Source organism: Tachyglossus aculeatus, chromosome 7 (genome assembly GCF_015852505.1).
Source record: "Tachyglossus aculeatus isolate mTacAcu1 chromosome 7, mTacAcu1.pri, whole genome shotgun sequence".
NCBI lineage: Eukaryota > Metazoa > Chordata > Mammalia > Monotremata > Tachyglossidae > Tachyglossus > Tachyglossus aculeatus.
Window position 1 is genome coordinate 61707774 of NC_052072.1, and position 26816 is coordinate 61734589.

Here is a 26816-nt window from a genome sequence, read left to right on the forward strand (position 1 = left end):
TGCTTAACAAATACCATAAAATAAAACAGACAAACAATAAAACAAGTGAGGAAGCTCACTGTCCTTCCATTCCAATTCTCAACCATTAGAGTTTTGTAGCCACGGGCAAGCAGATGATTCAGGGCCTCAGGCCCTGAAGAGAGGAAGGACAATAAAGAAAAAGATATCTGTGACTTCAGTAGTTCTACTCCTCACAGGGCCCTTCCTCCTGATTAAGGCGTAGACAATGCTGGACTCCATTCAGGGAGGAGGCAATTCAAGTGGAGCAACAGGTGGTTCAATCTCTACCTCTCCCTCCACCCCATTCCAGCCCAAAACAGGAAATACTAGCTTGGCCCTCAACCACCAAAATGGTAAGCACTGGGCTCAATTCCTACCTGAGAGAATAGGACTCGCATGAATCAATCCCTCTCTTTAGGGTTAACGGTCAACTAAACACAGCCCATTTAAGAAGACTCCTGATCATCTAAATGGTTTATTAGAAAACATGGAGATAAGTCTGTCCTGAGAACCATTCCTTGTCTGAGTAGCTTCCTTTTTCAGGTCCATTCCGGGTCTCTCCGGTAGTTATTCTACATGACGTTTTCATGGTAAGAACATGTACTGACTATGGGTGAATGGCTTTAAATGGTTCAAACTCATTTGTACCTTATTGTTATGACCTGTTCAGTCACCATTTCAGTTAAAGCATGGGTGCATTCCTGTTTTCTTGAGCCTGCAAACTCTCTCTAGCCAAAATTACGTGTATTCCCTGGAGGGCAAATTCATGACTGTCTCTGCTTTCTCTGTCCAATTCTCCTTTTGACTTATTTTATAATATCTGGAACCCCTGAGCAGTGGGAATGTCTATTTCATTTTTTCTCTCCAATTTGATGACATTCCACGTACCTCCTGAATGTCCGGGTGGAGCCAATAAAGCCACTAAAGTGAAAAAAAAATAGGGTTTTTCATGAGTGGTGTTTGCTATAGATTGAATTTTTTGTGATGCTAATTTACCCCTAATGCAGAATTAGCAATTGTTTTTGTGGGGATTTTTTGCCTGATATTAATGGGATTAGAATGATGTTATTGTATCTGCTTTATTTAGGGACAAAAGATCAAGCCAGCACTGGGCTACTCTGGAGACTTGCACAATGTCTTTATTCAGTCTTTTCATTATGCCTGGCATTCCTACTCATTCCATTAAGAGCTTGTAATAATGTGCTGTGAATTGGTGTGTCCCAGGAAAGCTTTGAAAACATGCCTAAGTGTGTCCATTATTTTACACTTTTAATCCCATTATGATGATGATGATGATGAGGGCCATTATTCCTTATTTCCTATTTTCATTCAAAATATTCAGTGAGTAATTCTTTAAACCTCAGTGTCATGTCGTGAAGAAAAACCCGGGCTGTTTTGTTGTGGGCGTTGTTAGTCCATTTTATCTAAACTGACCCCCAGCCTGCTCAGGGAAAGCCAGGTTTAGCAGTTCTGCACTATTTTGTGGGATTGACCTCTGGAATTAATCAGCCTCTCCTGAGACAGCATAACAATCAAGCACACACACACACACACACACACACACACACACACTCACACAGATGTACACACATACACACACAATGACCCTAATATTCCACAATACAAAGACGGACATTAACTAAGGCTCCAACTGATGCCTATGCCGTGCTCCAATATGCAGTGAATTCACTTAAGGGAGACTGAAGAACAGACAGCTCCTGCCATGATATAAATCTTTGATTGAAAGGTCTTTTGGAAATCACAAAAAGATTATTGAAACACAAAGGTTGAAGTGATGAGTTTTTACACCACAAACTGCCTTTTACTTATTAGATCTATAAAATTGCTTCCTCTGGGTCCAGAGGAGAGTTTTTATCTAAATTCTGAGATGAAGCACCACACTGAGTAACATGGAAGATCACCTAATGAAGAAATTTCAAAATTTGATTGAGCTAGAGAAAAGAAACAGAAGCTGCAGTGGCGGCCAAACGGTGACTCTAAAAGCTAAATAGGGCAATAATTATGGCATCTGTTAAGCACTTACTATGTGCCAAGTACCGTTGGGGTTGGGGTAGATACAAGATAATCAAATCAGACATAGTCCATGTCTATAACAAAGAGAGAGGAAGCACAAATATTTCATCCCCATTTTACAAATGAGGCAACTGAGACTCAGTGAAGTTAAGTGACTTTCCTAAAGTCACACAGGAGACAAGTGGTAGAGCCAGGATTAGTAACCATATCCATTGACCACCAGGCCCATGCTCTTTACAATAGACCACTCTGTCTTCAGTTTTCTTAACAGGCAAGACTAGGAGAAACCTTTAGACTGTGAGCCCACTGTTGGGTAGAGACTGTCTCTGTATGTTGTTCACTGCTCTGCAAATGCTCATGTTCAGGACAGTGCTATGCACATCGAAGGTGCTAAGTAAATCCTGATGATAATAATGATAATGAAGATGATGATGATGTAGAAAGCTTTGTTGAGAACTTTCAGGCACTAAAGTTGGGGTAGGAGGACTGAGGAGTGAACTGGGTGTTATTCAGTTGCCCTAGCTCTTGGTACAAAGCTTTGGGACTAGTTCATCAATCAGTTGATCAATCCCTTGTATTAACTGAGCATCTACTGTGGGCAGAATACCATACTAAGTGCTTGGGAGAGTAAAATAGGGCCCTATTTTACTCTCCCAAGCACTTAGTATGGTATTCTGCCCACAGTAGATGCTCAGTTTATACAAGCTTTGATCTCTATCTTCAAGGAACTTGCAATCTAATACAGAAGACAGACACAGAGTAGACATCAGATAGATAAAGAGCACAGAGAGCTGGCTACATGGGTGAGCCACTGTTAATAGTAGTAATAATAGCATTTATTAAGTGCTCGCTGTGTGCAGAGCACACAATGCTCTGTATGCACACAGTACTAAGTGCTGGGAGAAAATATACAGGTGGGAATTAAACACAGTACCTGTCCCTCATGAGGTTCACAGTCTAAACGTTTAAGAGGGGAAAAGGGATTAGAGACAGACACAGCAGGAGTGAGTGTGGGCCGGGATTGTCTCTATTGTTGAACTGTACTTTCCAAGTGCTTAGTACAGTGCCCTGAACACAGTAAGCGCTCAATAAATATGACTGAATGAATGAATGAAACATTTAAACCTAACACATACAAATAGATAAAACAGGCTCTAAGTTTTGGTGGTGATGGAGGAGTCCAAGAGAATATGGGAGCAAGATGGGAGCAGGAAGTCTAGGTGGTGGTAGAAAAGTAAGCGGTTACATGGTGCTTTTCTTGGGGGCAATGCATGAGTCCAAGAGTGCACAGGAGTATCTTTTACACCCCCCACCCCCACCAACCAAGAGGGCACAGAGCATGTTGGGAGCGGAGACCCTAGGTGGTAGGAGGGAAAGTGACAGTTACAATGGTGTGTTTCTTGGCAGGGATGGAGGAGTCTGTGAGAGTGGGAGTAGCTTTTACCCCTGGCCTGGCACGCACAGAGTATTCCTGGAGCGGGGATTCACCATGGTGGGAGGGAAGGCAACAGTTACTGGGATAGTTGCATCAGCAGTAATAAAAGAGTCTGGGAGTACACAGGAGCACGTTTCATTCCCAGCCAGGCACCCATGGAGTATTCGAAGAGCCTAAATGGTAGAGTATGTAATTCTATCTGTCCTGAAATGCTACAGGATGGTTGTCAAAGCTGAAGTGGTGGTTAGGGGAAAACAGCCTGGGGAAAACAAAAATCAATCAGGGAAATCCTCCAGGAGGAAGTGGAATTTTAGGTCTCAGTAGATGGGAGACGTCCTATGACAGATACAGAGCAGGAGAGAGTTCCAGGCAAGAGGGGAAGGAAGAGTAGAGATCAGAGAATGGAAGAATGTCAGCGTGATCTGGGAAAGAAAGAAAAGTGTTAGAGAACTTGGTAGCATTTGATGAGCACTTAATTATGTACAGATCTGTAATTGATTCATTTACATTAATGTCTCTCTCCCCCTCTAGACTGTATGTGTGTGGGCTGGAAATGTGTCTACCAACTCTTTTGCATTGTCCTCTAGACCGTAAGCTTGTTGTGGGCAGGGAACATCTGTTAATTCTGTTGGATTGCACTCTCCCAAGTGCTGAATACAGTGCTCTGCACAAAGTAAGCACTCAATAAATATCACTGGTTGATTGATTGATACTTTCCCAAATGCTTAATACAGTGCTCAGCACATATTAAGTGCTCAATAAAAAGCATTGGTTGATTAATACCAGACATAATAAAATGATGTATATGCCTTTTCCTCTCTCTCTTCCTCTCTCCATTTTTTTCTTTCTCTCTATGTTCTTCCCTTCCTCCTTTACTTTTCTAACCTGAACGGGCATTTCCATCAAAGGTAATACTTTGGAAAACCGAAAGAGTATCCCCATTTCCGTTGAAATGGCTGGTAGTTTTTAGGTAGGATTAATGTAATTAGTTGAATTGGAATTTGGTCAGGACCCAGAGGAAAGCACAACGGGCCTTGGGATCTTTAATGACCACTTACGATCAACACTTGAATTGCATCTCTCATCTAGTAAAGGGCACTCCTGGGAATATCGAGTTTCCGGCTCCAACATTTCTTAGCTATTACCTACATTGGCTAAGGAAGGAACACGGCAATCTACTGAGTAGACAACATAGTTTCTTGGCCTCGTTCAACTCTATTTCATGGAGACAGCTGCTAATTTGAGTCAGGAACAGTTGCAACTGATTCATTTACACTATTCCTTTGCCCTTTAGTGTGTAATTGATGTTTGGAGCATATATGTTATTATCATTAAGTCATCATCATGTGTCTGCATGGCAAAATTTGTTTTGTGTTTAGTAGACTCTAGCAGGGTCACCCACACATATTTTAAATATTCCACTAATTATTTCTGCAGTTAAGTGGCAAGGAAAATAGGGCTTTTCATTTTGTTCTCTAAATTATTTGCTAGTAAAGCCTTGAGAATATTTTTGGCATTGGTTTTTAAGTGGTAAATATGTTTAAAATGCTTAACACTGACCTTCTATTGCTACCATTTTCAATTTATTTTATCAATACAGCTCATGGAATTATTTTTGGTTGTTGATTTAGAGGAAGGGAGACATTTAAAGGCTTTTATTTTTTTTTATGAAATTTGTCAAACACTTACAATTTGTCAGGCACTATACTAAGAGCTGGGGGTAGACACAAGCTAATCAGGCTGTATATAATCCAGGTCATGCAGTCTTAATCCCCATTTTACAGTTAAGGTAACTGAGAAACAGAGTCAAAAAGAGAACATGGTAAAAGATCCAGAAGGTAGAATTTAGCATCTATTATCTACAACAGAATAATTTATTAACTGCTTACTGTGTGTTTCTAGACTGTGAGCCCATTGTTGGGTAGGGTTTGTCTCTATCTGTTGCTGAATTGTACTTTCCTCTGAACTAAGAGTTCAGGATGACCCACTGTGCCAATGCACCGAACCTAATTAGTAGGGCTGTTGCTTCTAAAAGGAAAAAGGAAATGAAAATGGTTAGTGTTACTTTTCTGCTAACAGATGTACAACAACAGGATACCCTAAATAACAGGATAACCCAAAGCAGAAAGAGAGCAGGATTAGGTGTCCAGAGAACTGGGTTCTAATCCAAGTTCTGCCACGTGCCTGATGTGTGACCTCGAGTAAATCACTGATTTTCTGTGCCTCAGTTTCCTCATCTGTAAAATGAGGATTAAATACATGCCGTTTAGATCATTTGTTCCATGTGGGAAAAAGATTGTGTCTCATCTGACTGCATTGTATCTACTATAGCATTTAGCATATAAGAAGTGCTTAACACATACCATTTTTTTTTACTGTTACAATAGCTCAATAAATAAATATCACTGATCAATTTAGTTGGTTTAACCATCTACAATCACAAGCACACAGCTACAATCTCACTATCAGTATTATTCTCATCATAATATCTAGCTGTCTTTCGTGTGTGATAATGGTTATATAATAATAATAATAATAATAATGGTATTTGTTAAGTGCTTACTATGTGCCAAGCACTGTTCTAAGTGCTGGGGTGGATACATGGTAATCAGGTCACCCCACGTGAGACTCAGTCTTATTCCCCATTTTACAGATGAGATAACTGAGGCTCAGGGAAGTTAAGGGACTTGCCCAAAGTCATACAGCTGATAAGTGGCAGAGCCAGGATTAGAACCCATGACCTCTGACTCCCAAGCCCACGCTCTTTCCACTGAGCCATGCTGCTTCTCACGTATATCCACAGAAAGATTTTTTCAGTGTGTTCAGGTAAGACTGCTAGAATAACCAATCAACTGTACTTATTGAGCACTTACTTTGTGCAGAACACTGTACTAAGTGATTGGGAGATTACAATATAACTGAGTTGGTAGATATGTTTCCTGGTTCATTTTTCTACAGAAACATTCTGGCCACATTTCCCCTCTCCTCAAGAACCTGCGGTGATTGCCCATCCAACTCTGCATCAAGCAGAAACTCCTTATCGTGGGCTTTAAAGCACTCCATCACCTTCCCCCTCCAACCTCACCTCACTACTCTCCAACTACAACCCAGCTCATGGACTTTGCTAGCCTTCTCACTGTACCTGAATCTCATCTATCTCGCCGCCAGTCTCTTGCCCATGTCTTGCCTATGGCTTGGTATGCCCTCCTTCTTATCTGACAGACAATTATTCCCCTGTGCTTCAAAGTCATACTGAAGGCACACCTTTTCCAGGAAGGCTTCCCTGACTAAGATCCTCTTTCCTCTTCTCCCACTCCCTCATGTGTCATCCTGACTTGCTCCCTTTGTTCTTCCCCCTCATTTATTCATTTATTCATTCATTCATTCAATCATATTTATTGAGCACTTACTGTGTGCAGAGCACTGTACTAACCACTTGGGAAGTACAGGTTGGCAACATAAGAGACTGTCCCTACCCAACAGCAGGCTCACAGTCTAGAAGGGCCAGCCCCATAACACTTAAGTACATAACCATAGTTTATTTATTTATATTGACATCTGTCTCCCCCTCTAGACTGTAAGCCCATTGTGCACAGGGAGCGTATCTGTTTATTGTTATATTGTACACTCCCAAGCACTTAATACAGTGCTCTTCAGGCCATACATGCTCAATAATTACAATTTACTGACTAGCTGACTGACACAGAGATTGATATGGGATGATGCTCTCTCCTGAATTGTGCATGTGTCAAAATTGCTCCATGCTGATCACTGTGTTTCACCCTGTTTTGCCACTTAATTCCAAGTATTGTGTGGAGGAAGTTAAAGGTGGAAGTACTCAAGAATTTGGATGTGTTCCCAATTTTAAGCTCAGGTTTCTCAACTGTGAATATACCTCAGTTAGCGTTCTTAGTTGGTTGCATGAAAATAGAATGTTAAGATAAAATCAATCAATCAATTTATCATATATATTGAGGGCCTACCATGCATAGAGCATTGTACTAAGCACTTGAAAGAGTACAATGTAACAGAGTTGGTAGACACGTTCCCTGCCCATAATGAGCTTACAGTACAGAGGAGGAGACAGACCTTAATATGAATAATTAAATTGTGTTTATGTACATAAGTGCTGTGGGGCTGAGGGAGGTGTGAAATAATAATAGGAGCAAATAATAGTAACAATAATAATAATAACTGTGGCATTTGTTAAGTCCTTACTTTATGCCAGGCACTGTACTAGAGCTGGCAAATTGGGTTAGACACAGTCCCAAGTGCAAGGACCAAACAGAAAGAAGTGGGAGAAGAAGGTATCAGGGCTTAGTCAAGGAAGGCCTCTTGGAGGAGGTGTGCCTACAATAGGGCTATGAAGGAGGGGAGACTGACTGCCTGTTGGATTTGAAGAGGGAGGGTGTTTCAAGCCAGGGACAGGATGTGGGCGAGAGGTTGGTGGCGAGATAGATGTAATCGAGTTACGGTGAGTAGATTGGCTGTAAAGGAGTGAAGTGAGTGGGCTGGGTTGCAATAGGAGAGTAGCAAGATGAGATAGGAGCAGGCAAGGTGATTTAGTGCTTTAGAGCCAACAGTAAGGAATTCCTTACTCAAGCACTACTCCTGAAGCACATCTGCTTGATGTGGAGGTGGACAGACAACCACTAGAGGTTGTTGAGGAGTGGGGAAACATGGTCTGAATGTTTTTGTAGAAAAATGAACCAGGCAGCAGAGAGAAGTATGGACTGGAGTGAGGAGAGGCAGGAGGCTGGAAGGTCAGCAAGGAAACTGCTATAGTAGTCAAGGTGGGATAGGATAAGTGCTTGCATTAAAGTGGTAGCAGTTTGGATGGTGGATGGAGAAGAAAGGGAGGATTTTTAGCAATGCTATAAAAGTTGAACTGACAGGATTTAGTGACAGATTGATTATCTCGGTTGAATGAGAGAGATGAGTCTAGAATAACGCCATGGTTATGTACCAGTTAGACAGTAAGGATTGTGGTGCTGTCTACTGTGACAGGAAAGACATGGGGAGGACAGGGTTTAGGTAGGGAGGTAGGAAGTTCTGTTTTGGATATGTTAAATTTGAGGTGTCAGAGGGACATCCAACTAGAGCTATCCTGAAGGCAGGAGGAAATGTGAGACTGCAGAGGAGGGAGATCAGGACCAGAGATGTAGATTTGGGAATCACTCACATAGCGATGGGAGTTGAAGCTATAGAAGCAGATGAGTTATCCAAGGGAGTGGGTTTAGATGGAGAATCGAGGGAGCTTGGAACTTAACCTTGAGGGATTCCCACAGTTCTTTCATTCATTCAGTTATATTTCTTGAGCGCTTACTGTGTGCAGAGCACTGTACAAGTTGGGAAGTACAAGTTGGGCTTGGGAAGTACAAGCTGGGCTTGGGAAGTACAAGTTGGGCTTGGGAAGTGGAAGGCAGAGGATGAGCCTGTGAAAGAGAATGTCCAAAGCTCCTTATCTTCCCACCTAAACCCTGTCCTCCCCGACTTTCCCATCACTGTAGATGACTCCGCCATCCTTCCTGTCTCACAAGCCTGTAACCTTGACTTATCCTTGACTCCTCTCATTCAACCCACATATTCAATCCATCACCTAATCCTGTCAGTCCCACCTTCACAACAGCGCTAAAATCCACAATTTTCTCTCCATTCAAGCTGCTACCGTGTTAATATGTATTGTTGTGTCATACTCTCCCAAGCATTTAGTACAGTGCTCTGCACACAGTAAGCGCTCAATAAATGATTGAATGAATGAATGAGTGGCAAGAGCGATAGAAGGAGAACCAGGAAAGGACAGTGTCAGTGAAGCCGAGGTTGGGTAATGTTTTCAGAAGAGAGTAGTCAATAGTGTCAAAGGCCAGTGAGAAATTGAGGAAGGTTTTACATAGGAGATAGTGGACAGTGTATTAATGTATTCCTCAGATTTAAAAAAAACCTGTTAAAACAAATATAAACATATTAAAACAGTGATAAGAGCACAATAAATACAATTACATGACCAAAAAACAATGTAAGTATGCATCAATGATCAAATATTTTCATTTAGATTTTTATGTGCACATATTTAAATAACTCAATCTTCAAAGCATGATCCTTCAGAGCCTACTGTGCAAAAAATTCAACTCCTATTCTAATTCATTAGAGATCTGTCATTATCTATACTGAATAGCTCAGCCATAGTATAATGCTAAATTGAAATGAGCTTTAATGTCTCCATGTGAGTCGTTCAAAATATTTGAATGGTTCAAGAGATGTGAAAGGGAGGTGTTCTTGTCAAGGTAATTTAGTTTAATGGTTGTCTTCCCCTGTAATCTGTAGGACTTTGTGGTCAGAGATCCTGTCAACCAACCGTGTTGTTCGGTGCTCACCCAAGTGCTTAGTACAGGGCTCTGCATCCAGGAAGCACTCAGTAAATACCACAGAAGGATGGATGGATTGTAAGCTTTGCAGCATTATCTCATAGTGAAAAAAATCCTGGAACACCAAAATTGAAATTCAGTACTACCATCACAAAAGAGCACCAGAAGACAAATTTTATAATGGGGGAATCTAAGGAAGAATGGACCTAAATTGCCCTAAATACCTGCAGTATTGCCTAAATCTCAAGGTCATATTGCTATTAACTTTCGTCTTTTGAGTCTCTCAAAGGGCACACTAGCCTTCTTAATGGCACATTTGATCTCCTTGTCTATCCTGACACCATTCATCAATGTGCAACCCCAAGTAGCAGAAATCAGTGACAACATTTGTCTTTGTGTCACTGATGTTGATCTTTAGTTGCATGCACACTATTTCAGGGCAGGCTGATACGTCTACCCTATCATTCCGCTTTTAATAATAAAAAGGTCAGAATGTTTTAGAGACACCACACTGAAGGATGCACAATATATTTCAATTCCAGGTGTTTCGCACTTTGGATTCTGGTCCTCTAACCCTCCAATTTCCTCATTTGTAAGATGGGTGTTAAAATACCTGCTTCTCCCTGTTACCAGGAATCGTGTTGGCCCTGGGCACATAATAATAATAATAATAATAATAATAATAATAATAATAATAATATTTGTGTTATTTGTCAAGCACTGTACTGAGCACTGGGGTAGATACAAGCTCATCAGGCCCCATATGGGGCTAAGTCTAAGTAAGAGGGAAGACAGGTATTGAATCTCCAGTTTGCAGATGAGGGAACTGAGGCCCAGATATAAAACCAGGACCTCTGACCCCCAGGCCCAGCTCTTTCCACTGGGACATGCTGCTTCCCTATTGTATGCAGGGCACTACTATTCAATCAATCAGTCAATCAATGATATCTACTGAGTGCACTCTATGCAGAGCACTGTAGTAAAGGCTTGGTACTACAGAGCATCTGAATAAAGGCTAGGCCTAGAGTGTATCTCACCACTCCCCAACCAGGGCATGCGGTTGATTTGTTTCCTCAGCAGTGGTGAAGTTTTGCTCTGACTCCTCAGTTCTTTCACTTGGTCCACCTGAGATGATTTGTAGGGGAGATGGTGCAGCCTGTTGCCAGGAAACTGAGCATATCTTGGGTACCCTACTCAGTAGCGGGTATTTCTGGACTCTCAACCAGTGCATACACTGCAGTAGAGGACAGCAATCCCATCACTTGCACAAATAGTCGGGATTGTCCGTGAGACCCCAAATTGGAAATTGAAAGATGTGAATGCTATTGTGAAGAGGGAAGGACAAAAGAAGAAGCATGTTAAAGAGAGATATCAGGGAAACTGAGATATGGCCACCTTCCACATGCCTTATGAGTCTCTGGGCTAAGCCAATAGAGAAACATGTCTTACCTGCTGCCCTCCCTCTGTCTGCCTGGCCTCTGTCTGCCTGTATATTTTTCTGCCTTCATCTCAAAAAGACTGGCCCCTCCGATGTGGAGGTAGGAGTTCATCCCTTGGTGGAGGAAAGGAAAAGGAGAATTTTCCAGGGGTTTCTTCTCTCCCACCCTATCCCAGGAAGGGATGGAGTCTGAAATCCTGCTCTGAGCCTGTCCCACCACACTCTGTTTAGTATGATAATAATAATGATGATAATGATGGTACTTGTTAACCGCTTACTATGTGCCAAACATTGTTCTAAGTGCTGAGGATGAAACAAGTTAATCAGTTTGGAGACAGTCCCTGTCCAACATGGGGCTCACAGTCTTAATCCCCATTTTACAGATGAGGTAACTGAGGCCCAGGGAAGTGAAGTGACTTGCCCAAGATCACACAGGTGACATATGAGAAGCAGCATGGCTTAGTGGAAAGAGTACGGGCTTGGGAATCAGAGGTCATGGGTTCTCTTCTAGACTCTGAGCCCATTGTTGGGTAGGGACCGTTTCTATGTCCTCCCGGTTTGTACTTCCCAAGTGCTTAGTATAGTGCTCTGCACACAGTAAGCGCTCAATGAATACAATTGAATGAATGAATAATCCCAGCTCTGCCATTTGTCTGCTGTGTGACTTTGGGCAAGTCACTTACCTTCTCTGTACCTCAGTTATCTCAACTGTAAAATGGGGATTAAGACAATGAGCACCACATGGGACAATCTGATTACTATGTTTCTACCCCAATGTTTAGAACAATGCTTGGCACATAGTAAGCGCTTAACAAATACCATCATTATCATTATTATATGGCAGAGCTGGTATTAAAACCCAGGTCTTTCTGACTCCCAGGCCTGGGGTCTATCCACTAACCCACACTGCTTCTCTCGAAGCAACATAACGTAGTGGTTACAGCAAGGGCCTGGGAGTCAGAAGGTCATGGATTCTAATGCTGACTCTGCCACTTTGCTGTGCGACCTGGGGCAAGTCACTTCACTTCTCTGGGCCTCAGTTACCTCAGCTGTAAAAGGGGGATGGAGACTGGGAGCCCCACATGGGACAGAGACTACATCCACCCTAACCCTTAGCACAGTGCCTGACACAAGTGCTTAACATATACAATTATTATTATTATTATTATTATCATTATCATTATTACTATTATTATGATACATTACCTTGCCCCCTCCATCTACCTACTGCTTTCAATGCTTTCACTAGAAACAACATTTAAAGCATAGGTGTCTTCATATTTACTTTGGTTTTGATCTGAAATCTCCCTGAGTTCAGGGTCTGGGTCTAGACATCCTTATTGTTCATTCATTCATTCATTCAATCGTATTTATTGAGTGCTTACTGTGTGCAGAGCACTGTATTAAGCGCTTGGGAAGTACAAGTTTGCAACATATAGAGACGGTCCCTACCCAACAGTGGGCTCACAGTCTAGAAGGGGGAGACAGACAACAAAACAAAACATATAAACCGAATAAAATATATATAATAAATATGTACAAGTAAAATAAATAAATAGAGTAATAAATATGTACAAACATATATACATATATACAGGTGCTATGGGGAGAGGAAGGAGATAAGGCGGAGGGGATGGGGAGGGGGATAGGGGGAGAGGAAGGAGGGGGCTCAGTCTGGGAAGGCCTCCTGGAGGAGGTGAGCTCTCAGTTTTTCTATATTTTGCTTTTTATGGTTTGTTAAGCACTTACTCTATGCCAGGCACTGTACTAAGCACTGGGATAGATACAGGACAATCAGGTTGGACACAGTCCCTGTCCCAGGTGGAGTTCACAATCTTAATCTCCATTTTAATGATGAGCTTACTGAGGCACAGAAAAATTAATTGACTTGCCAAAGGTCACTTAACTTGAGTTCTTGAGCATAATAATATTCTATAATCATCTGGATTCTGCCTAGGATGCGTTTTTGTAACAATGACTCTGGGCTGAGTGAATGATTAGGGGATGAGTTTGAAAGTTATCATTTTTTGGTATAGGGCCAGCATTTGCTCTAGGGCCTCACTGAGAAACTGAAGTGGCCCACACATGGACCTGGCTCTTGAATGTCGGAGTGGGACCTGTGTTCCACTTTTCCCTAAAAGTGATGAGCTTGGCATGATCTGGTACTCTCCACAGCTGCTCTTAGAGTTAACAATAATTACTAGGGCATTATTCACTTCCAAGAATTCCAGGGGCGGCAGCACACCCCGGTGGCTATTCTCAGGACTAATAGCTGCAGTCCCGAGTTAAAGATTTCAAACTGAGATCCCTGTGGCTAGAGGCCAAGGGTTCTCTAGGAAACCTGGGTCCCATAATAATAACAGTGGCAGGATAAGAGAAGAAAAATTGTCTTTGTTTCTGCCCTTTCCATGCAACCTTTCTCAGGTGCTCATCATATTATTAGTCATTATTTGTTCAAACTCTTCATTACTTGTTCTGCCTCCTGTCTCTTCTTTCTCTAGTCTGCTACCTGATTCATTTTTTCCTGAAACATGCCAGCACCCACCTCTCCCCTTCTCCTAAACTGGGTTATCTATTCCTCTCTGCATTAAGCAGAAACCCCTAGCCATTCCTTTCAAGACATTGTATTGACATATTTATCTGCTCTGGTTTCTCACTACAGCCCAGCTCTTTCACTCTTTGTTCTCCCCAAAGTAACCTTCTCATGGTACATCATTTTCAACTCTCCTGTAGAGACCCTTCCTCCCCCATATTCTCCAGGGAGCATTTACTGAGTAAGGTCTTTCTTTCCAGGTTACAACTCTCCAACAGCTGCTCTGGTCACTTAGATTATTCACTTAATACCTCATAAATATTCTCAACATATTGATTGTTTTATATATTTAAGTGCTCACTATCTGCCAAAGTACTATATTAAGAATTGGGATAGCTATAAGATGATCAGATCAAAAACAATTTCTGCCTTACCTCAGACTGCAGGTTTTTGTTCTTGTTGTTGTTATTTGTGTTACTTGCTAAGTGCTTACTATGTGCCAGGCGCTGTACTAAGAACTGGGCTCAGTCCCTGTCCCACAGGGGGCTTACAGTCTTAAAAGGTAGGTAGAGCAGACAGCTTATTCCCAGAGGAAAAGAGTGGGTAACTAACTTCCGACCTGTGCCTGAGCTGGGACTAAACCCTGGGTCTCATGATGTCAAGTTCCACGCTCTTTGCATTAGACCATGCTGCTTCCCAATCCAATTATGTATCCTCCCAGACTTTGGCTGTCAGTAGCCATAGACCTTTTTTTACTGGTAATTGTTAAGCACTTACTATGTGCCTAAGGGCTGGGCTAGATACAAGTTAATTAGGTTGGACACAGTTTCTGTCCTGTTTGACCAAGATAGATAAAACCTTTATCTCCTTCTTGCCAAATACACAGATCTCTACTCCATGCTAATCCTCCTCAACCTCTCAGTTCCCTTGAACACTGTGGACTATGCCATTTTCCTTGTAGAATTACCTAAAATTGGCTTCATGGACACTGTCCTCTCCTGGTTTTCCTCCTGTCTCTCTCGTTGTTTATTCTTAGCCTTTTTTGCAGAATCCTCACCTGCCTCCCACTCTCTAACTGTGGGAGTCCTTTAAGGTTGAGTTTGGGGTCTTCTGTTCTTCAACTAGCACACTCTCTTGGAGAACTTATTCATTCCCATAACTTCAACTACCATCCTTGTGTGGATGATTCTCAAATCTCCCTAACCAGCCTTGACCTCTCTCTTTCCCTGCAATCTCACCTTTCCTTCTGTCTGCAGCACATATCTACTTGGATGCCTGGCTGATGGCTCAAACTAACATGTCCAAACCAGAACTCCTCATCTTCCACCTAAACTCTGTCCTCCAGTTGTCTTTTGCATCACACTAGACAATGCCACTATCTTCCCTGTCTCACAAGCTTGGAACCTTGGCATCGTCCTCGACTCATGTCTCTCCTACAACCCGCATATTCAGTCAGTCAGCAAATCCAGCCAGTTGTACTGTCATAACAACTCTAGAATCTGTCCCAGCCCTTCCATCCAAACTGCTAACATGCTGATCCAACCTGCCTTGGCTATTACATCAGCCTCCTCTCTGACTTAACTGCTTTCTGTTTCTCCCCATTCCAGTCTTCACTTCATTTCTCTGCCTTGATTATTTTTCTGAAAAAACAAACAAACATTCAGTCCACGTCTCCCCACTCCTCAAGAAGCTCCAGTGGTTATCCAGCTACCTCCGCATCAAACAGAAACCCCTTCCCATCAGCTTTAAAGCATTCAACTAGATTGCCCATTCCTACCTTGTCCCACTAATTTTCTTCTATAATCTGCTGTGCAGATTTCACTCTCCTAATGCCAGTTTTCTCACTGTGCCCCAATATAATCTATTTTACCACCGATCCCTTGCCCTCATCCTCTCTCAGACCTGAAACTCCTCCCCCTTCATTAACACCAGACCATTACTTTCCTCACCTTCAAAGCCTTCTTAAAATCACACTACCTCCAAGTGACCTCCTGTGACTAAGCCCTCATTTTCCCTTTTCGCCCTCCTTCTGCATTGACTATGCACTATGACCTGTACCCTTCAAGCACTTGATATTCACTCCACCCTCAGCACCACAACCCTTATGTACATATCCAAACTTTCTTTTAATGTCTGTCTCCCCTTCAAGACTGCAAGCTCATTGTGTGAAGGGAATGTGTCTACCAACTCTGTGGCATTGTACTCCCCCAGATTCTTGGTTCAGTTCTCTGCAAATAGTACGCACTCATTTAATGCCATTGATCAATTGATTAATAGCATTTTGTGAGTAGCTTGAGTCTGTCAGTCTTCCATCTTTTGATTGTGCATTGCTTGAAGACAGGGATGAATCAGTCAGTAGTATTTATTGACTTCTGTATGCAGAATACTGCCAAGCATTTGGGAGAGTACAATGCAATAGAGTTAGTGGACACCATCACTGCCTGTAAGGATCTTACAGTCTAGAGGGGGAGAAAGGAATTAAAATAATGCACTGTACAACAGTGCTCAGCTAGAAGGATTTGGGGGCGAGGGGGTGGGAGAACAAGTGGTAGTGGAAGAACCAGAACCAGGCCAGGGCAACGTATAGTGGCAGGATCTGATTCCCATGTGCATGGCCTGTGTGGTCTCCCTAACCTCCCTCCTTCTCCTTCCACCCTCTCCTTCAAAGAGCAGAGAAATTTATAAATACCCCTGCACAGGCTCAGCTCCAGAAGTAGTCAAGGTTGGGAGAGCATGTAGTTCCCACTGCTTGGTTCTACTCCAAATGCCCCCAACTCTGCTCTTAGATGACAGCCATCTTGAGAAGTTCTATTTCGGACACCATCTTCAGAACGTCTCTAGTGACGACCGTGTTGGTAGGGTTAGGAGGCATGCAACTTCCATGCTAAGTGGGAAGAGCTGGAGTCACCCATCTCAGGGTGGGTATCAGGGGTCCCCTTTTGCCTGAGGCCCAGGGAAACTAAACTCCGTGAGTTAACACAGTTTTGCCCGTGTCTTCTACATCAGCAAATACTTTTGCTTGCTTGATTGATTCTTTGTGCTTATACCACTAGATCCAAAACACTCAGACAGGCCCTGGAGAACAGCCTCAGCAAACACCATTAACTCACAACCCTGTTATGATCCAATGATCATAGAACAGTACTATTTGGAAGTCCCAATGTTCTCCATCTAGGTAACCAGTTCAGCATGAAGCAATTTCACATCATTAGCATGCATTTTCTACCTGGTAGCCAATTAGGCTCTTGAAATTTAAAACAAATGCATAGTAATAAACTTGAGAGAATACATGAATGAAACAGAAATAAATGAGGTTCTACCACTTAGAATATCTACAGTTGTGTGCCTAAGGAATTTCCTTTCAAATATGCCACTTTTTTTTCAACTTTTGGATCACATCTTATTATCATGGCTGTAATTAGAAATCTTGTGAAATTAAGAACCATTAAATTTCAGTTTTCAGCTTCGGAAATTTGCCCGGAGGCTCCCAGCTGATGGGTCCACCCAGATTCTGGCTTCCACAGAGTACGTTCTCCCTCCTTTCCTAGTTGCTCTAAAAGGAGCTGTCTTTTCCACTTAGCTAATTAATTACACCTGCCAACAAGCAGATGTTCCATAGGCTTTGAAGACCAGAAATAGCTAGGTGCATATCTGCTAGCTTAAGCTGACTTCAGATGCAATTTAGAATGTAACTCTTGAAGCTCCAGACAAAAAAAGACATTTAAACTAATTATAAAAAAGAGAAAAGAACATAAGGCTTTTGTTTGCTTTTCTTCCAGAAATATATTTTCAGACAGAGTTTTATCTCACACTTTCCACTATCATCTCCACTACAGTATGCTGTAGACAGTATGCTTAATGCTTACTGTCTACACAGCCCTGTCCTAAACACTGGGGAAAGTACAATATGACAACAGAGTTGGTAGGTATGTTCCCTGCCCACAACAAGCGTAAGCACAGAGATCATTTTCATGGCTCCAGCAGATGCTCACGGATGATTTATCAACTGGGGCGAAAAGGAGGTTCACCACCATGACATTACGGTCCCTGCTGTTCTGGACTCTGCTTCTTGTGGCTTTCCCATGAGCCTGCCAAGTCTATGCTCCCCTTGGCTAAAGAGGACGCCAGATACTGAATATCCCTTTATTCTCAGAATTCAGGCTGGGGTATCTGTAAGATTATTTTTTAAAATTATTATAATTACTATTGTTGTTACCATTGTTGTTGTTGTTATTCTTTGTTGTTGTTAAGTGCTTATAATGTATCAAGTACTGTTCTAAGCACTGTGGTAATAACGATAATAATAATAATGATGGCATTTATTAAGCATTTACTATGTGCAAAGTACTGTTCAGATACAACTTGATTAGGCTAGACACATAAGTGTCTACTTGGGAGTCAGAAGCACCTGTCTTCTAATCCTGGCTCTGCCACAGGTCTGCTGTGTGACTTTTGGCAAGTCACTTCACTTCTCTGGGCCCCAGTTACCTCGCCAGTAAAATGGAGATAAAGAGAGTGAGCCCCATGTGGGACAGGGACTGTGTCCAACCTGATTAATTTGTATTTACCCAGTGTTTAGAAGAGTGCTTCATAACTAGTAAACACTTAACAAATATTTTTATTATTATTAGTTGGATTTCTAGGACCCCAGGCACTGGGAAGTGTTTCGGCATGTAGGATATGAATGGACTAGAGTGACCTCCATGGTAGCCTGTGAACACTGAAAGAATCCAACTCCTCATAGCTGTTATTTCCATTAAAGTTTTTGCAATGATACCACACAATCCTGCAGCCTGTAGCCTGAGAGATATTGCACAAAGGAGGTAATGATGATAATGGTGTTTGTTAAGCACTTAGTATGTGCCGAACACTGATACAGCACTGGTCTGGGAGTCAGGAGGTTGTGTGTTCTAATCCCGGCTCTGCCACTTTTCTGCTGTGACCTTGGGCAAGTCACTTCACTTCTCTGTGCCTCAGTTACCTGATCCATAAAATGGGGATTGAGACTGGGAGCCCCATGTCGGACAGGGACTGTGTCTGATCCGATTTGCTTGTATATACCCCAGTGCTTAGTACAGTACCTGGCACACAATAATTACTTAACAAATACCACAGTTATTATTATTATTATTACTAAGAATTAGGAAAGATGTAAAATATGCAAAACATTCATTCATTCATTCAAACGTATTTATTGAGCACTTACTATGTACAGAGCACTGTACTAAGCGCTTGGGAAGTACAAATCGGCAACATATAGAGACGGTTCCTACCCAACAATGGGCTCACAGTCTAGAAAGGGGAGACAGACAACAAAACAAAACATGTAGACAGGTGTTGAAACCATCAGAATAAACAGAATTATAACTATATGCACATCATTAATAAAACAATAAAATTAATAAAAAAATAAATTTTATTAATAAATAAAATAAATATGTACAAGTAAAATTAATAGAGTAATAAATCTGTACAAATATATACAAGTAACATACTGATATGTTGCAAATATAAACAGAACAGACATAGTACCTGTCCCACACGGGGTTTATAGACTAAAAGGGAGGGATAAGAGGTATCCTGTCCCCATTTTGCAGATGAGGAAACTGGGGCACAAATAAATTAAAAAACTGGGTCACAAATATATTAAGTGACTTTCCCAAGGTCACACAAGAGACAAGTGGGAGAATCAGGATTTGAACCCAGATGTGCTGCCTTCCAGGCCAGGACTCTTTCCTCTAGGCCATACTACTTCTCATGGAGATCACTGATAATAATAATTATAATAATGATGGTATTTGTTAAGTGCTTACTATGTGCAATGCGCTGTTCTAAGCGCTGGGGGGGATACAAGGTGATCAGGTTGTCCCATGTGAGGCTCACAGTCTTAATCCCCATTTTACAGATGAGGTAACTGAGGCACAGAGAAGTGAAGTGACTTTCCCAAAGACACACAGCTGACAAGTGGCGGAGTCGGGATTAGAACCCATGACCTCTGACTCCCAAGCCCGTTTTCTTTCCACTAAGCCACGCTACTTCTGATGACTTTGGAGAGAGCAGTAAATTAACATAAATAAATGAAAACATCAATCAACCTATTGATGGCATCTATTGAGCACTTCCTATGTGGTGAGCACTGTACTAAACACTTAGCAGAGTACAGTAAGCAAACCTTTTTGAAGCGTCTTTTGAATTTTTATATAAGGAGCAGTGGAAGGACTGCTAGAATAGAGGATGGAGGGAGTGGAGGATTGCTGGAGAATGGGTGGCTGGGTGTTTATGCAGAGACAGCAGGAGTTGGGAAAGTCTGGAGACCCACCATCATCTCTTTCACATGCTGGTCTGAGACAAGCAGCATGGCGTAATGGCTAGAGCACTAACCACTCTGACTGGATAGACTCTCAAGCCTAGACAGTCAGGAGGTCTTGGGTTCTAATCCTAGGTCTGCCACTTGTCTGCTGCATGACTTCAGGCAACTTACTTCACTTCTCTGCCTCGATTTCCTCATTTGTAAAATGGGGATTAAAACTGTGAGCTCCATGTGGGACAGAGACCACATCCAACCCGATTTGCTTGTATCCCCCCAGTGCTTAGTACAGTGCCTGGCACACAGTAAACACTTAACAAATACCAGAATTATTATTATTATTATCATGTTATTAATGTTCTGCACATAGTAGTAAGAACTCAATAAATTCATTCATTCATTCAATTCATTCAATCATTTATTGAGCGCTTACTGTGTGCAGAACACTGTACTAAGTGCTTGAAAGTACAAGTCAGCAACATATAGAGTCGGTCCCTACCCAACAATGGGCTCACAGCCTAGAAGGGACTCACAGTCTAGAAGTCACAGTCACAGTCTAGAATAAATACAATTGACTGATGGATTGACTACTTCTGCCACTTACCATCCAAAGTAAACCCTGAGAACAAGATTGGATGGGAGAAAGACAGGAGGCAGGGTGACCAGAGAGGAGGCTGATCCAATTATTTAGCTGTGATATGGCAAGATCCAAGAAGAGTAGAGGTTGCTGTGGGAATATCTACGGATTGTCCATTTGGCACACTGCTCTATATTAGGTATGTGGTTCAGAAGAACAAAATTAAAAAGAGATACATTCCCTGAACACAAGGAGCTTATGCTCTAGTAGGGGAGACTACCATTGCCCTTGTGGTGTCAGAAAGACCTGGGTTCAAATTCTGACCACCATTTGTCTGCTATGTGACTTCGGGCAAGTCAGTTAACTTTTTTGTGCCTCAGTTACCTCATCTGTAAAATGGAGATTAAACCTGTGAGCCGATGTGAAACAGCACTTAGTACAGTTCCTAGCATATGGTAAGAGCTTAGGAAATACCGTACTTATTATCATTATTAATGTTATCATTAAGCATTAAAAGATTTACAGGAGTCAAAATGAAAATTTAATGTTCGATTGAATAATCATATATATATATATATACATACATATAGGATGTATGGAAATAGGGAATGCATGGGGATGTATACATATAGGAGGGATGGGAAGATCCAGGAGATGTTGAGTAGGAGAAATGGGGAGAATTCAGCAGTGGATTGACTGTGAGAGTTGAAAGAAAGGGAAAGATAATCAGACTCCAAAGCTCTATTGTGAGCCCCTTATCATGATTCTGAATATCTGACACCTGATGGAGAAAAATCAGGCCTGATTATAACTATGAAAAAGAAGTATATCCTGTTTTTGATGTGTGGATCTTTTTCAGCTACTGAATTATTATTTGGTGCCCACGGAGTTAATATCTCCGAAGTCATGGAGTGATTGGCTCTTCTATATGGGCAAAGTTAAGCCCCTTCTTTGATTCTTCAGCCAATGAGTTGCTCTCTTTGTCTGTATTCTGGGCACATTTACAAAAGTTACACAAATTTAACTAATTGAATACCCCAAGCTCCCCAGCCGAATCAAAATTTCCCACTTTTAACAATCCTTTAGGTGAAAGCTCACTGAACAGATGGCTCTTGTTTGAAGCTCTTGAAGGCCGAGAGATTGGCCATATATGAAGGGGAAAAATGAATTATTGTGGGACCCTAGGAAAAATATTGCCACTGATGCCATAGAATTCACGAGGCAGGGAGTGAAGGGAGTGTTAGGACAGGGAGGAAGCCAGGCAAAGGGAGACTGTGGTAAACAGATGAACCAGTTAACAGTTTGAGCAGAGTAGGTAGCTATCCTCTGGACTTGTTCACAAGGGGGTTCCTCACGTGGCCATTTGGTGGGGAAAAGTCACCTCCACCAACAGGAATGCTCATCACAGCATTCCCAACAGTAGCCCCTTGCTTTTTCCTCTGCTACAGGCTTCATTTGTAGTCCAGAGTGTGCTGGGAAGGGGGAAGGTGTGAGGCAAGTTACTTTTGTAAGTTCTGGAGAGAAAAGAGAAGGGCAGACTTGAACCTGGGCCAGGAAAATCCCTCCTGGGGAGCAGTGCTTCAATATTGATGTCAAAATGGAAAATTTCTTGGGAGTTTCGTGTGTTTCACAGGTGTTTGAATCGGTGCTTCATTTCGACTTGTTTTTGCCACTACAATAGTGGTAGTGGTAGTAGTGTTAGAGGTGGTAGTAGTAGTACTAGCAGCAGTAGTAGAAGCCGTTATACTAACAGTAGTAGTTGTAGAAGAATAACAGCAGCAGTGATAGTGGTACTATTAGCAGTAGTAGTTATATTAATAATGGTAGTAGTAGCCGTAGGAGTCCCTTCTCAGGGTTAATAATAATAATAATAATAATAATGGTGGTATTTAATAAGTGCTTACTATGTGCCAAGTACTAAGCGCTGGGGTAGATACAAGGCTATCAGGTTGTCCCACGTGGGGCTCACAGTCTTAAACCCCATTTTACAGATAACTGAGGCACAGAGACGTTAAGTAACTTGCCCAAAGTCACATAGCTGACAAGTGGTGGAGCTGGGATTACCACCCATGACCTCTGACTTCCAAGCCTGTAGTCTTTCCACTAAGCCATGCTGCTTCTCCAGGTTGCACCTGGAGAGTTTCCAGTAACTCTACCAGTCTTGGCTATGGGAGGCAGAGTCAAGCAGAAGCATATCCTTTCCATTCCTAGCTTGGGCAGTGGCTAGCGAGTGGAAGGCAATCTGCTACAACCCAAAACTCACCTGTGCTAGGCAGCAGCGGCAGGGGAGAGAGTCGAGGGTGGAGACTCAGGTTTACTGCATGGAAGGAGGCAGTGGTAAAACACTTCCATATTTTTACCAAGAAAACTCTATGTATACACTACCAGAACAATTGCAGATGGAGAGCAGGGCATTCTGGGAGAGATGTGTCTGTGGTATCGCTATGGGTCGGAAACGACTCGACGGCATAAGACAAGTTGTAGTAGTAGTGCAATAACTAGTAGTCATGGAGTAGTGGATGAAGTAAGGGCCTGGAGATCAGAAGGTCATGCGTTCTAATGCCGGCTCTGTCACCTGTCTGCTATGTGACCTTGGGGAAGTTACTTCACTTCTCTGGGCCTCAGTTACCTCATCTGTAAAAAGGGGATTGAGACTGTGGGCCCAACTTGGGACAGGGACTGTGTCCACCCCTATTTGTTTCTATCCACCAGAACTCTTAGAACAGTGCCTGGCACGTAGTAAGTGCTTAACAGATATCATAATTGTTATCATTAATCGTAGTGGCATAGTAGTTGAAACAGTTGTAGTAGTGGTATCATCTAGTAAGTGCTTACTGTGTGAAAAACATCATACTAAGTGTTGGGAAAAGAGTTAATGGATGAGATAGTGACATGGTCCCTATCTCCCAAGGGTTTTATAATCCTAGAATAATCAAGGGAGGGAGTTGTAAGGAAAATAAAAGTGAAAAGTATAAAAAGCAAGGATAATGATAAATGGGACAAGAAAAATAAGGCACTGTTACTGTTGGAGGAGGGACTTGAGTGCCACATGGCTCCCTTCACAGTCACATTAATCAGTAGTATTTATTGAGCACTTATGTACATTTCTTTAAATTATATATCATTAATGACTTACTCATTTACAGTAATGTTTATCTCCCCCTCTAGTCTGTAAGCTCATTATGGGCTGAGAAAGTGATTGCTAATTCTGTTACATTGCCCTCTCCCAAACGCTTAGTATAGTGCTTTGCACATAGTAAGCATTTAAAAAATACCATTGATTGATTGATTGATTACTGAGTACAGAATACTGTACTAAGCACTTGTACTGAGTCCCAGACCCAGCCTTCAGGGCAATCGAAAAGTTGAGAAAGCCTCATGCTGTTTACATGTGAGTTCTTCCCAGGCTGGAGCAGGGGCTGATGGGAGTCCTATGGCTCTGAGGTGGGGACAGCTGCTTTCCTAGTTACTACATTAAGGAGCTTTTCATTTATAAGAGACAATATAGGATACTGAAAAAAATTCAGAGACTATATTTGTTACTCCCTATCACTTATTCAGCACTATGCTAATAGGCTGTTCTTTCCAATAAATTACTGTAAGTGAATATGGTTCTTCTGGGAAATGCATTATTATTGTCCTTGGGGAATAATGGCAATAACATAGTCACACATTCAAAGTCACAAAAAATTTAGAAGGTGGAATTAGGTGATCGCCTGAGTCCCGGCATGTTTCATTATAAATTCAGCATTGTTACTTCATAAACGTTGGCGATGATGGTGAGGGAGGGAAGGCATGTTCCATGTAATACTTTGAACTGCAGCCCTAGGGAGCAAATCAACTGTGGAGGAGGATGGGAATATATCCTGGGGTGATTTGACAATATGTGCCTTGAGGGGAAAATGTCTGATCTAAGGACGTGACTGAGAGAATTTTCTCTCTCTTCTAAACTTCTAGAATCATAGAGTCTTAGACTTAAAAGTGAGTTCCACAAGTCATCTCTGCTGCCTCCTGCTCAGGGGAAGGATGGCCCTTAAAATTTCTCAACTCCTGAATCTCCTTTGGCAACCCACTCAAGGCTTTAGAAGGTGTTCCTGTTGAGAAGTGTTTATGCTTGCCCCCAACCTTCCTGTTCAATTGCTACCTTCAGCTTATTTTTTCCCAGTTAGGGCCACTTCTCAGCATCTCCCATATCAATACTCAGCCCATTTTCATGACTTCATTTCAATTAGACTGACTAATTTTGCATTTCCAAGTGGTCTCATACCTACTTTTTAGTAGCTATTTTTACATCTTCATTAATTTCTAATTATCTGAATTACTTGCCTCTATTCCTCTAGTTAAAAATTGATTTTTAAAATGACTTCAGTTCCCTTAGAAGAGAAGTTCATGCATCCACTTTGAACAGGTTCACTGACATTTTTAATTTTGCAGCTATCTACCTAGGCATTATGGGGCAGACAGGATGGAAATGACTTCAGGATGGTGAGGATTAGGTTTTGCGATTTCACTGTGGTTCACAAAGCCCATAGCCAATTAGAAAAACCCTTTACACTCCATTTACTCTTTGACTTGGTTGAATCTGTACTGAAGCTGGATTGAGCCTTCACTGTAGGACTCTGGTCTCTGGGAGGCCTCCCCAGGGAGTTTGATCCATCATTCGGAGATCTCTTCCAAGTGCAATCTATAGGATTCTCCCCAGTATCCCACTGCCCATAGTTGGAACTAATATGAACTATCACTGAGATCCTCTAAATCCACCATCAGAATTCATATTTATGAGTTAAATTTAATCAATCAATGGTATTTATTAAGCACTCTCTGTGTGCATAGCACTGTACTAAGGGCTTGGAAGAGTATAACATAACAGAGTTGGTAGACATGTTACATTCCCAGAGTGAGCTTAAATCAAGACGGGGAGACAGACATTAATATAAATAAATAAATGATGGATATGTACATGAGTCCAGGTAGGAGAGAAGCAATGCAGCTCAGTGGAAAGAGCCTGGGCTTTGGAGTCAGAGGTCGTGGGTTCTAATCCCAGCTCTGCCACATGTCTGCTGTGTGACCTTGGGTTAGTCACTTCACTGTGCCTCAATTCCCTCATCTGTAAAATGGGGATGAAGACTGTGAGCCCCACATGGGACAACCTGATCACCTTGTATCCACCCCAGTGCTTAGAACAGTGCTTGGCACATAGGAAGCACTTAACAAATGCCATTATTATTATTATTATAAGTGCTGTGGGGCATAAAATATAGGTTAAACACTGAACTAAAAACAGGTTATCAGAATGGTTCCAGTCCCTGTCACACCTGGGCTCACCATCTAAGAGTTATTACAATCCACTCACCAGTGACATTCAGATTCTCTGCTCACAAGGAGGCCTGGTTCATTCATTCATTCATTCATTCAATCGTATTTATTGAGCACTTACTGTGTGCAGAGCACTGTACTAAGTGCTTGGGAAGTACAGGTTGGCGCATATAGAGATGGTCCCTACCCAACAGTGGGCTCACTGTCTAGAAGGGGGAGACAGAGAACAAAACAAAACATATTAACAGAATAAAATAAATAGAATAAATATGTACAAGTAAAATAAATAAATAAATAGTAATAAATTCAAGCATATATACAGGTGCTCTGGGGAAGGGAAGGAGGTAAGGCAGGGGGGATCGAGAGGGGAGATGAGGGGGAGAGGAAGAAGGGGGCTCAGTCTGGGAGGAGGGGGCTCAGTCTGGGGCCTCCTTCATAAATGTCCCCTCCCCAGCACCTGACCATCCCATAGTTTTTGGACACCCTCACCCTCCCCTTTAGAGGACAGCAGGACTTGCTAACTCAAGGGCAGTTCCTTCCCAAAGGAGTAAAATCCTATGCTCCATGGATAAGTCAGTCTGGAGAATATGGATTGGCCATAGGAAGGACACCCTCATGGAATCATTTAAGATTGGAGAAAGGTGCTTCTCCCGAAGATATTATCCAACCCCCCAGCTAGCTAGAATGAGGAGAAAGAATAGAAAATGATCTAGGGAGAACAACCTCCCCCCCGCAACTCCCAAAACACACACACACACACACACACACACACGTGCACACGATAGAGTACCTTATCACATGACACTACCTC

General features: G+C 42.1%; 1 protein-coding gene and 1 non-coding gene across 3 annotated transcripts in view; both read left to right on the forward strand.

The window, feature by feature from the left end:
* ERBB4 (erb-b2 receptor tyrosine kinase 4) overlaps window positions 1-26816 on the forward strand; it is a 1221345-nt gene that overhangs the window by 752034 nt on the left and 442495 nt on the right. The window lies entirely within an intron of this gene.
* Window positions 22804-22942, forward strand: LOC119931226. The gene has a single exon (XR_005452080.1). It is a non-coding gene; the product is annotated as a small nucleolar RNA SNORA7 (small nucleolar RNA).